This window comes from Dendropsophus ebraccatus, chromosome 7, assembly GCF_027789765.1.
Source record: "Dendropsophus ebraccatus isolate aDenEbr1 chromosome 7, aDenEbr1.pat, whole genome shotgun sequence".
In the NCBI taxonomy this organism is placed as follows: Eukaryota; Metazoa; Chordata; class Amphibia; order Anura; family Hylidae; genus Dendropsophus; species Dendropsophus ebraccatus.
In genome coordinates, this window is record NC_091460.1 from 108,977,693 (window position 1) to 108,991,362 (window position 13,670).

The 13,670-nt window shown below is 40.7% G+C and overlaps 1 long non-coding RNA gene across 1 annotated transcript in view; it reads left to right on the forward strand.

Annotated features, from left to right (window-relative positions):
* The first annotated feature begins 584 nt into the window (after nucleotides 1-584).
* The window catches only part of LOC138797671 (uncharacterized), a 48,012-nt gene continuing 34,926 nt past the window's right edge, over nucleotides 585-13,670 (forward strand). Inside the window, exon 1 of the long non-coding RNA XR_011363974.1 lies at nucleotides 585-653. This is a non-coding gene — a long non-coding RNA (uncharacterized lncRNA). The remainder of the gene's footprint in view (nucleotides 654-13,670) is intronic.

Consider the following 13,670-nt stretch of genomic DNA (forward strand, 5'->3'; position numbering starts at 1 on the left):
TCTCTATGGGCATCTGACTCTGCTGTCAGCGCACGCGCCGGGCTTCGGGCGCTGATATCTCCGTGACCCGACCGGCTCAGGAAGCGGGACCCGGCGGGATCACGTGAGTATAAGGGCTCTAATGGGGGTCGGGAGCCTGTCACCCCAGCACGGGGGGTGACAGGTCTCCTTTAACAGTGTTTTAAACTTACTATAGAGACATTGAGAGACGTCTGCCCGACACATTCCGGTGTTTAGTAACCTGGGCCCAGCGTTAATCATCAACATCATATATCATTATTCTTATGTTTTCTTATCTCACTAAGTTCTATTATGTTCGTTCATGAAGTGTGTTAGTATATTGTATTATATATCAATACATGAATTGATTTTTTTAAGCTCATTTGAACAATCGTTATATGAATTGATTTTTAATAAATACCATATTAATTTAATAGTAAAGTTCCTTTGAGGATTGGCCACATTTTTGCATTTTTTATATTTGTTTTTCTTACCCGTAGTACAGGTTTGACCATTGACTTCAGGTTCGTTACTGTATAAAGAGCTCCACTATTTGCTATGGGAATCTAAATGCACCACATGGAACCAGGATTTGCATTTAAACGTGATCCACAAGTGCTGGAAGCAACCGTCCTTACTGGTCCTTTACACAGGTACATTTTCTAGTTAGTAAATAATAGTTTAATGCCCAGTGAAAACTTCCCCAGTTTATGCTATTAAACTTACCAACTGAACAGGTTTCAACCAAATATATTCTACTCCTATCTGTCTTTTAAATGTTATATTTGTAATAATGTTAGTAATGATTGTCTTTGTCTATATCAAACCTGTTATAGCAACCTAGAAAAAAAAGAAAATCAGGGAGGTCTATTAAATGGCCCAGATTGGCTGCTATACCTATTTGTTTACTAATTAAAAAGAATTAAAAAAACCATTTTGTTCTCGTTAACAGCAAGTATGGAATCTAGTTCTACCTCAATACTTTTTTCATTAAGCTAAAATGATCAGCTGCTGTATATAAAGCAAAAATAATTGAACAAATCAGAACTCAATGCCAGTGGCTATTAAGACTAGCATGAATTAAATTACACAAGATGAGAATTGTTGTCAAGTAACTAAACTGAGAATCGTGGGTAAAGTCGCTGCCAGACATGAATAATGCAATGAACATACATTTTAAGTATTACCTTTGTGTAACAGTCATCCCACTGTCTCCACCTAGAGGTCTGGCAGTTGCTGCCTTGTGCGACCACTGTGGTCTCACACTTGTCTCTGCACCACAATGTTGTTACTGGGCCCCGGCAAAGGTCCATGGACCTGTCCTGAGGGGGACCAGACAGTTGGGGGGAGAGACAGGATTGATTTGACAATGAAGGGACTGATGGGACAGTGAGGTGAAAATCAGGACTGATGGGACAGTGAGGGGGGAGATAGGACTGATAGGGCAGCGAGGGGAGAGACAAGACTGATGGGACAGTGAGGTCAAAATCAGGACTGATGGGACAGTGAGGGGGGAGATAGGACTGATAGGGCAGCGAGGGGAGAGACAAGACTGATGGGACAGTGAGGGAGGAGATAGGACTGATGGGACAGTGAGGTGAAAATCAGGACTGATGGGACAGTGAGGGGGGAGATAGGACTGATAGGGCAGTGAGGGGAGAGACAAGACTGATGGGACAGTGAGGTGAAAATCAGGACTGATGGGACAGTGAGGGGGGAGATAGGACTAATGGGACAGTGAGGAGAGAGTCAGGAATTTTTCGTGAAAAAATAAGACATCCCCTAAAAATAAGACATGTCGCATCTTTGAGAGCAAAAATTAATATAAGACACTGTCTTATTATCGGGGAAACAGAGTATGAACAGAAGGGTTTAACTAAATGTTTTCCTGTTCTGGTAGCTGTTTGCCCTATTGTTGTATGTGTATTCTAATAATGAGCTATCTGAGTACACACATAAGGGAGAGAACTAGTGTGCAGTTCTCAGAGTCCTCCTTATTCAGGAGCACATCTCTGTGATACATCATTTTCATCAGCTTCTTTGTCACTAATTTATGCTACTCTTAGACGAGTTTTAATTTTTGCACTTTACTGCACAATTGTACTTTATAATGACATACTTAATTTTTCCATGAAATATAAGGCTGGGTTCACACACAGTATATTTCAGCCAGTATTTGGTCCTCATGTCAGGTCCTCACAGCAACCAAAACCAGGAGTGGATTGAAAGCACAGAAAGGATCTGTTCACATAATGTTGTAATTGAGAGGATGGCCGTCATTTAATGGCAAATATTTGCTGTTATCTTAAAACAACGGCTGTTGTATTGAAATAATGGCAGTTATTTACTGTTATATGACGGCCATCCATTCAATTTCACCATTGTGTAAACAGAGCCTTTCTGTGTTTTTAATCCACTCATGGTTTTGCTTGCCATGAGGACCTGATATGAGGACCAAATACTGCCTGAAATATACTGTGTGTGAACCCAGCCTCAGGCTAAGTTCACACTACGTAAGTTTCCGTCCGTAGGGCGTTCCGTGAATAAGCGGCCGGAGATTTATGTAGTTTGCGTAATATGGAAAGTATACGATCTATGGCTGCACAGTTCACACTACGTAAGAACTTACGCCCGGGTCGTATGCGGCGCCGTAAAAAATGAACCAGACCACTGCTTGAGGACGGAAATGCTGTAACTTACGCCCGTAGCGTAACATGCGGTCCCGTACGGAGTGGTGATTTCTTCATTTTTGCACTTTCATTTGCCGATCCAAAAGGTTCTGTGGGGTGTCCGGGGCTAGGCAAAGATATCCAAGTAAAAGACCGCTGTCAGATTGCTACGTACGGCGCTCGGGAAGCGTTAGTAGACTACGGGCGTAAGTTCGCGGACCGTACGTAGCCAGCCGCAACGTACGTAAATCCCCGGCCGGAGTTTCACACGTATATGTCCGGCCGCGTAAAATATGCGGCCGGACATATACGTAGTGTGAACATAGCCTCAAACTGTAAAAATATTATCTTTCAGATTTCAGGCAGGGTTTGTCTTTACGCTATTTTCCTTGTGGTAAAACTCACATGGTATGTTTATTTCACAAGTCAGTACAAGGACAACACCCAGTTCATATAACATTTTTTTTTTTTTACTAATTTAGAAAAATTACAGCTTTTTTTATGTGCTTAAAATTACTCTATTCTGACTAATAATCTTTTTTCCTTAAAGTGTCACTTTGGTTTCTCCTCTGACAGTCAGCACTGACCTCTGAATACCAGCTTCACACAGTTCCACACTGTGTAATCCTTTATTCTCTGCTCTGCTGCTGACTAATCTCCCCCCTCCCCCCTCCCCTCTACATAGAACAGACAGGGTTCTACTGATGTAAAAGAGTTGAGATTTTCTGATAATGAGCAGTGGATGAGAGAAAGGAAGGGAGGGGGGACCTGGGGAATGCAGATAATGGCATATTTGCCTAATAAACCCAATTACAAAGTTCTGTAACTACTCTGTACTATTGATTTCTGCAAAAAAAATAAAATTTAAACGATAGTGACACTTTAACCCTTTGAGGACCAGGCCCAAAATGACCCAGTGGACCGCACAAATTTTGATCTTAGTGTTTTCGTTTTTCCCTTCTAAGAGCTCCAGCTCTTTCAGATTACTATCTACAAGGCCATGTAATGGCTTGTTTGTTACAGGAATAGTTATACTTTGTAATGGCGTCTTTCATTTTACCATAACATGTGTGACGGAATCCCAAATATATTATTTATGGAGATATAAATTGGTGAAAACGTAAAAGAATGCAATATGGTAACGTTTGGTGGGTTCCTGTGTCTACGTAATGTACTATATGGTAAAAGCAACATGATACTATTACTCTATTGGTCAGTCCGAACACAACCATATGCAGGTTACACAGATTCTCTAATGTTATATACATATTTTTTTAATGAATTCCTTTTTATTGGCAATTAATTATTAATAAAATGGGCCTATTCTGATGCTTGTAACGGTTTTATTTTTTTACCTACAAGGCTGTATGGGGTATATTTTTTCCGCCATGATCTCTAGTTTTTATTAATACCATATTTGTGAAGATCGGACGTTTTGATCACTTTTTATAAATTTTTTTATAAAAAATGTAACATAAAATCGTTAATCCGCTCATTTTTTTCCCTCTTTTCGTGTACGCCGTTCGCAATGATGCTTGTTATATTTTAATAGATTGGACAATTACGTACGCTACGGTATATTATATGTTTATTTATTTTTATATGTTTTATTTATATAATGGGATGGGGGGGTGATTTTAACTTTTATTGGGGGAGGGGTTTTGGGGTAGTGTAATAGTGTTTTTAACTTTTTTTTTGTATCTTCTGTATCTTTTAGCCTGCGTTCACACTACGTATATTTCAGTCAGTATTGCAACCAAAACCAGGAGTGGATTAAAAACACAGAAAGGATCTGTTCACACAATGTTGAAATTAAGTGGATGGCTGCCATTTAATGGCAAATATTTGCTGTTATTTTAGAACAACGGCTGTTATATTGAAATAATGGCAGTTATTTACTGTTATATGGCGGCCATCCACTCAATTTCAACATTGTGTGAACAGATCCTTTCTGTGTTTTTAATCCACTCCTGGTTTTGGTTGCAATACTGACTGAAATATACGTAGTGTGAACGCAGCCTTAGGCTGGGTTCACACACAGTATATTTCAGGCTGTATTTGGTCCTCAAGTCAGGTCCTCATAGCAACCAAAACCAGGAGTGGATTGAAAACACAGAAAGGTTCTGTTCACACAATGTTGAAATTGAGTGGATGGCCGTCATATAACGGTAAATAACTGCCATTATTTCAATATAACAGCCGTTGTTTTAAAATAACAGCAAAAATTTGCCATTAAATGACGGCCATCCACTCAATTACAACATTATGTGAACAGATCCTTTCTGTGTTTTCAATCCACTCCTGGTTTTGGTTGCTATACAGCCTCACAAATACAGCCTCAAATATACATAGTGTGAACCCAGCCTGATGGTGTATTTTCTTAGACCACTGTTCTGAAGGTTATTCTTGGTCTCTCGTTTGGATCTGATGTTAAAATGGGTCTAGTTTAGGTATATGCCAGTGTTTATGTAAGATTCTCCCAAATTGTTTGTGATTTGTTGTGTAGGTAATAATAAAACTGGTACCTATGTCTGATTTTAGGGGTAATTGCGTAGTTTTCTCCTTTAGACAACCTTTTTGTGTGTGGGAGGCTGATTGCTTTCCTGATTGCTGCCTTATCCACTAGTTCTTTAGGATACCCTTTGGATAGGAAACATTTTTTAATAGTTGTTACTTGTTCTTAGTACATCTAAGTCTCTGTGCAATTTTTCCTGATCGGTCTGAATTGTCTAAATTAAATATTAATTTATCATTTTTTAGAGTTACTACTATTGAATCGTAGGTAGCTGTTTGAATGTACCGGTTTGACATAGGAAGCTGTTAGAAATTGCTGATCATCATGGTAGATGAGTAAATCTAGAAAATCTGTGTTCAGGAAAAATGAGGGATTTGTATCATACCCCAATTGTTATTGTTAAAGGGGTAGTGCGGCGCTCAGAAACTATTCACAGAATAACACACATTACAAAGTTATACAACTTTGTAATGTATGTTATGTCGGTGAATCGCCCCGTTCCCCGTGTCCCACCACCCCCACCCGTGTACCTGGAAGTGTTGGTGCATTATACATTACCTGATCCGTTTTGAGGGCCGTCCGCCATCTTGTTCCAAACGTCATCTTCGGACGGACAGCCGAGTCGCTGCCGCCCGTCCCCCCTCCGCCGCGTCACAACTGTGCTCAGCCGCGATTGGCTGAGCACAGTTATGCTCAGCCAATCGCGGCTGAGCATGGGATGACGCTGCAGAGGGCGGCCGGCATTCGGGACAGTCGGAGCTGTTCGCCGGCCGCCCGAAGAAGTCACTCGCTGAAGATCGAAGATGGGTGTCGGCACGTGACAGGTGAGTATAGCGCACCACACTTCCGGGTACACGGGTGGGGGTGGTGGGACACGTAGAAGGGGGCCATTCACAGACATAACATACATTACAAAGTTGTATAACTTTGTAATGTGTGTTAGTCTGTGAATAATTCTTTACCGCCGCACTACCCCTTTAATATCTTCCCTGTACTTTTATTTTATTGATACTTCCTTTCCACCAGAAAAACAGATCATCTATGTATCTTTATACAATTTCACATACTTCTGGTATAATGGATGTATTTTGAAACATTTCTTCTCGAAAAAGCCCATAAATAAGTTTGAATAAGTGGGTGCTACCCTGGTACCCATATTTGGTGGTATATTGCCCCATTGTATTGAAGAAAGTTGTTTTTGAGGACAAGGTTTAGACCAGTGTTTCTCAACTCCAGTCCTCAAGACCCACCAACAGGTCATGTTTTGAGGATTTCACAGGTGATATAATTATAGTAAGTGCACAAGTAACTGCCACAGCTGTTCGTTGTATGGGATATCCGCAAAACATGACCTGTTGGTGGGTCTTGAGGACTGGAGTTTAGAAACACTGGTTTAGACATTTCATCAGAAATTCCCTTTGTTCTGGTGGTATTGCAGGGTCCTGTTCAAGAAATTGTTTGGTGAATTCTATTCCTAGGTCAAGTTTAATATCTGTATAAAAAGCGGATACATCTATAGTCAGTAGTAGTGTATCAGAGGACCAAGTATGTCCTTGCAGGGATTTTTTTTAGGGAGTCAGAATTTTTCAAATATGAAAAAATGTTTATAACATATTCTTGTAAGAAGAGATCAAGATAGTGGGATATATTACATGGGCTGTAGATGGTTTAGTTTCATTTTTGTGGACCTTATATAGGTGGTAATAAAATGGTGTTGTAGGATTTCATATCAACAGGAACTTCTTTTGTTTTTTTTTATATATCATAGAATATTGCATAATTTAGCAGTTCTGATATGCATGCTTGGAGTTCCCAAAAGGGGTCTTTTTGCAGTCTTAAAGAGTCTTGATTTCTGAGTGCTTCCTTTTTATAATGTACATAATTCTGTAGAATTCCACACCCTTTATGAGCAGATCTTGTGTATGTTGGCATTCGTGGTTCCCAAACCATGACTCTCACACCACTATGTTTGACTGTAGACAAGATAGAGTTGTCTTTATACTCCTCACCTGGTTGCTGCTACACACCCTTGACACCATCTGAACCATACAAGTTTATCTTGGTCTCATTAGTCACATGACATGGTTCCAATAATTCATGTCCTTAGTCTGCTTCAGCAAACCGTGGTCTTTCTTTAGAAGAGGATTACTTCTGAGACAACAGTGAGACCAACTTAATAGTGTATGGTCTAAGCACTGACAGGAGTCCCCACACCTTGTTGCACTCATATGTTTATTTTGCAAAGACAACCTCTGGATATGTCACTGAGAACAATCACTCAATATGGTGAGGCCCGTTCTAATAGGAACATGTCTGGTTAAACCGCTGTAAGGTCCTAGGCTAACTTTATGTAGATTGATTCACATTACATTGAGGAGGGAAAATGGCTAATTGATCACCATTCGGCAATGTTTCTATAGGATTGTTCACTTTTGTTGCCAGAGGTTTAGATATTAATGGCTGTCTAGAGTTTTGAAATGAAAATACAGTGGTACCTCGGTTCTCGAACTTAATTGGTTCCGGAGGGCAGTTTGAGAACCAAGCAGTTTGAAAACCGAGCAGTGTCTTCCCATAGGAAATAATGTAAATGTGATTAATTGGTTCCAGCAGCCACCAATAATTACCTACAATACATATTTATTACACTGATAAGTGCTCAGTATAATCACTACAGTACAGTACAGAACAGCACTATACTGTACAGGACATTAAACATAAGAAATGTTCATCAGAACCAGCAATTATAGTACAGTAGCCACCAACTCCTCACCCATCCTTTACTGTATAGCGTCCCCCCCATCCAAGCACTGTCATGTATGGGAGATGGTGGTGCACTGCCTGTACTACTACTGCACTGTATATGCACTCCAGCAGTCTTATACAGCACTGTACTGTATGTGAAGCCTCACCACTGCTTAACTCGCCAGGTACAACCCACCATCCACGCTTGCAAAAACGTTCAAAAATCGAGCAAAGTTCGAATTCCAAACACTACTTCTGGGTAAATTATCGTTCAAATACCAAGCAGTTCGAGTTCCAAAAGACATCCATGTGTTTACACGGAATTTAAAATGGAAAAAATACTTTCAAATTAACCCTAGGCGACCCTAGACGTACCCGTACGTCCAGGGCCTGCCTCCATGTGTTAAGAGCGGGGCGGCGGTGCGTCTCGTAGCCCGGGACCGCGGCTATTAGCGGGCACGGTCCGAAAATTGACAACTGCATCCGATTACTTGATGCAGCCGTTCCCTGGTGTCTAGTGGGGAGGATCGCTCCTCCGGGACGTTGTCTCAGAGGAGCGATCCACACATCTTACCCTGATCCCGGCTCGGCACTCGATGTGCCTATCTCATCGATTTATGCTGCATATCTATACTTATACTAGAAGTCCCCCAGGGGGGCTTCTGGTATAAATGTAAAGGTAAAAATAAAAGTGTTGTTTTTAATAAAAAGCCCCCTCCCCTAATAAAAGTTTGAATCACCCCCCTTTTCCCATGTTATAAATAAATAAAATAAAATAAATAAATAAATAAACATGTTTGGTATCGCCGTGTGCTTAATCCCAAACTATTAATTAATCACATTCCTGATCTCGCTTGGTAAATGGCGTAAGCGCCAAAAAATCCCAAAGTGCAAAATTGCGTATTTTTGGTCGCATCAAATCCAGAAATATTGTAATAAAAAACGACCAAAAAGTTGCATATGCACAATCAAGGTACCGATAGAAAGAACACATCATGGTGCAAAAAATGACACCTCACACAGCCCCATAGACCAAAGGATAAAAGCGCTATAAGCCTGGGAATGGAGCGGTTTTAAGGAACATATATTTGTTAACAATGGTTTGAATTTTTTACAGGCCAACAGATACAATAAAAGTTATACATGTTACATATCGTTGTAATCGTAACGACTTGAGAAACATTTATAAGAAGTCAGTTTTACCCCAGGGTGAACAGCGTAAAAAACAAAAAACCCCAAATAAAAGAAATGCGTTTTTTTTTCCAATTTCACCACACTTTGAATTTTATTCTGGTTTCGCAGTGTACTTTATTTTATTAAAAATTCAGCCTGTCATTGCAAAGTACAATTAGTGGCGCAAAAAATAAGGGCTTATGTGGGTTTCTAGGTGAAAAAATGCAAGTGCTATGGCCGTTCAAGCACAAGGAGGGAAAAACGAAAACGCAAAAATTTAAATTTGCCCAGTCCTCTAAGGGTTAAAAAGAAAAATAGAAGGCCTACAACTAGATCTAGAGGAGGGGGATATGACAACTTTTAAAGATATGGTGGAGCTAGTAGAATTAGCAGAAAGAGTAGAGGGTGAAGGTACCTTCACAACACAAAAAAAAGAAAAGCACAAAATGTTTGTAGATCTGAACTTGGAGGAAAAAACTATCACTAGACAAAATCTCACCAGAGAGGAAAGGGGGGCACTGGTATCCCTGAAGCAGGATCCCTCCCTAGTCAAACCCTCCAACAAGAGTGGGAATATTGTAATGATGACAAGGAATATGATGCCATGTGTCTCAAACTCCTACAAGATAAAAGTTGTTATAAAAAAAAGGACTGACCCTACAGAAATATTTGTTAGCTGGCATCTTAGATAAAGCAAAAGAAGGTAGGCTGATAGATCTCGAAGAATACTATTATTTAAAACCTGCATATCCAAAAAGTGTGAGTTTTGCCACATTATCAGAATTTAAAATTAAAGCAAAAGACGTGAGGCACAGGCTACTTAGTAGGGGATACCCAAAGAAGTCATAAAAAAGGCATATGGGAGAGCTATACAACCCCCCCCCCCCCCCCCCCAGAAATGAGCGCCTGACATTTAAACTTAAAGATGGAGGGTATGAACAAGTCACTCGCATTATCAGAACGTACGGCGTGAAGTCAAACGAAGTTAAAGAAATCCTGACACATTATTGGCCATTATTAGAGCTTTATAAAACAATTACACATCTGGTGCCTGAAGTCCCACAGGTGACGTAACCTAAAAGATCGTCTCGTTCAAAGTTATCTACCAACAGCCATGAACAAAAAATAAATCTAAAAGCATTGTGGGGACCTACAAATGTGGCAAATGCACAATGTGCAAATTTATTACCTCAGAAAAAATATTCCCAAGCAGCAGCACTGGGGAAAGCTATGAAATGCAAAATCTTGCTAATTGTTCCACGTCAGGAGTTGATGTTCTTTAAGTGAACACATAGGGGACATCAAAAATAAAAGAGACACTCCCATGGCAATGCATTTTTTGGAAAAATAAGGCAAGTATGAAGAATTAACATGCCAGGTCATATAAGTTGTGGAAAGATCAGAATTGAAAGGGAAATATGATAAAAAATTGAAAAAAACCTGCTGCAGCACAAAGTGCAGTGGACATTTTGGTTAAATGTAGCAATACTCAATCAAGTAGCTATTCGATCAAGTATTGCTCTACTCAAAAGATTAGTTTCCGATTGAGTATCTGATCTAAAATTTGAATCTACACAAGCTTTACTAAAACAGCTAAACAATTGTTTAGCTAATTATTCCGCCAACATTAGTCCCCATCACTTGGAGAAAGAACGGAGGCATGTCACGCTAGTTGCCGAGTTATACCAGTCGCAGCATGCTTGCCGACGTAGTGGTTAACGATTCCCTGTTTACATTGCTCACTGCAAGTGTCGCATCGCCTGTCATCTCTGCACAGAAGCTCCAGAGTCGTGTATCCTGTGTTTTGTGTCCCAGAGTCATCCACAACATGGTAAAAGACACAGAACACACACCATGCCATTTTGCTATACAGCACTTTTAATTATATTAAAAAATAAACAACAGAAATATATATATTTATATACCTCTCTATATATATATAGTTATATGTGTGTGTATGAATGTATATGTGCTTTATATAAATACATATACACACACACACACACACACTTCTATCTATCATATATCTACTAGTGATGAGCGAACATGCTCGTCTGAGCTTGGTACTCGTTCGAGTATTAGGGTACTCGATGGTACTCGTTACTCAGGACGAGCATCTTGCGATACTCGAGAAAATCTCATCATCCGTTTCCTGTAAGTTTCGGCGCTTTTTCTTAGCCAATAAACATCCAGGACACTCTTTGGTACATCCAACGATCACGTAGGACCCATACATGTCGATAGCAGCGATTGGTTGGCCAGATCAGATGACCCTGCCATATAAAAATCTCGGCCGCCGAGGTTCGGCTCACATGCATGCTAAAAGAGATTAGGGACAGAGCTGCTGCAGGTCAGGGAGAGCGTTAGGGAGGAAATTAGCGTTCCAGTAGGCAGGAAATACTAGCAAAACAACCAAACAGCCCTTGTAAAGGCTTCAAATCATTTTTAAATTGTATTACTACAGACTGCTGGCGTGCAGCTTCCACGATTTCTGCAGCACACTGTGGTGATTGGCTGCTGGCAGTAAGGGGACATTAGGTGTTGCATACAGACCCCTAAGAAGTGCTCAGTACTATTTTATTGGGCCCTCTACTATATTTTCTGATTTCTGTATTTCTTTCGCATGGCATATCTTAGTTCACTACTGCTTGTTCAGTGTAAAGGGGGTGTCACATAGTGTATATAGGTGCAGCCACCAACAGATTGTATCCCACAGCTGTTGCCCAGAATTTGTCATAATGGTGCGATTAGGCAGCCTCAGAGGCATCCATACATGCTGCCCCTGCTGTTTCCTGTCCATTTCCATGATGTTTCCATTATTTTCTGAGGTGACAGGTTTTCACACGACCTTCCCTCTACCGAACTTGGGTCCCCTGCAAAAATGCTCGAGTTTCCCATTGACTTCAATGGGGTTTGTTACTCAAAACGAGCACTCGAGTATCGGGAGATATTCATCTCGAGTAACGAGCACCCGAGCATTTTAGTACTCGCTCATCACTAATATCTGCCTACCTATCTCTCTTCTATCTCTCATCTATCTATCTATCTAGCTCCTGCTCAGACTTGGTGTTTTTTGGTCCTGCAGTGTCCATACAGCTTTTTACTTGTTACAGCTGAGGGTCCGGTAGGGTGAGCAATCACTCGTTGTTTCATGTGCATATAATTTTGTGATTGACTTCTATTACCTTTTAATACCACATTAACCCCTAGACGACCCAGGACGTAGGGTTACGTCATGGAAGTCTGTCACCAGACGACCCTGGACATAACTGTACGTCCTGGGTGGTTCTTTCGCTATGAAGCGTGCTCTGGAACGGAGCGCGCTTCATAGGAGGTGGGGGCCGGCTGCAGTGAGCAGCCGGGACCTCACCGGTAATGACACGCTGCAGCGATCGCGCTGCCGCATGCCATTAACCCCTTAAACGCCGCGATCGCGGCGTGACCAGGGCGTTTAAGTGTAAGTGACAGGGGGAGTCCCCTGTCACTTACCGATCGGGACCCCCGCAGTATGACTGCGGGGGTCCCGATCGTTGAAACGGACCGCCGGAGGTCTCTCACCTGCCTCCGTGCGGTCCGATCGGTGATCTGCTACACTGAGCCTGCACAGGCAGGCTCAATGAGCAGAGCGCCGAAAACACTGATCAATGCTATGCCTATGGCATAGCAATGGTCAGTGTAGAAATCAAACTAGTGAATGTAGAAGTCCCCCAAAGGGACTTCAAATGTGTAAAAAAAAAAAAAAAGTTCAAAACACTATTACACTACCCCAAAACCCCTCCTCCAATAAAAGTTGAAATAACCCCCCCTATCCCATTATATAAATAAAACATATAAAAATAAATAAATAGATAAACATATAATATACCGTAGCGTGCGTAATTGTCCGATCTATTCAAATATAACAAGCGTCATTGTGATCGGTGAACGGCGTACACGAAAAGAGGAAAAAAAGTGCGCGGATTACCGATTTTGTTACATTATATATTTAAAAAAATCAATAAAAAGTGATCAAAACGTCCGATCTTCACAAAAATGGTATTAATAAAAACTAGAGATCATGGCGGAAAAAATGACACCCCATACAGCCCCGTAGGTGAAAAAATAAAACTGTTATAAGTGTCACAATAGGCCCATTTTATTAATATTTAATTGCCAAAAAAAAGGATTTCATAAAAAAATATTTATATAACATTAGAGAATCTGTGTAACCTGCATATGGTTGTGTTCGGACTGACCTATAGAATAATAGTATCATGTCGCTGTTACCATATAGTGTATTACGTAGACACAGGAACCCCCCAAACGTTACCATATTGCATTCTTTTTTACGATTTCACCAATTTATATCTTCATAAATAATATATTTGGAATTCCATCATACATGTTATGGTAAAATGAATGACGCCATTACAAAGTACAACTATTCCTGTAAAAAACAAGCACTTACATGGCTTGTAGATAGAAAACTGAGAGTGCTAGAGCTCTTAGAAGGGGAGGAGGGAAAAACGAAAACACTAAGATCAAAATTTGCGCGGCCCACTGGGTCATTTTGGGCCTGGTCCTCAAAGGGT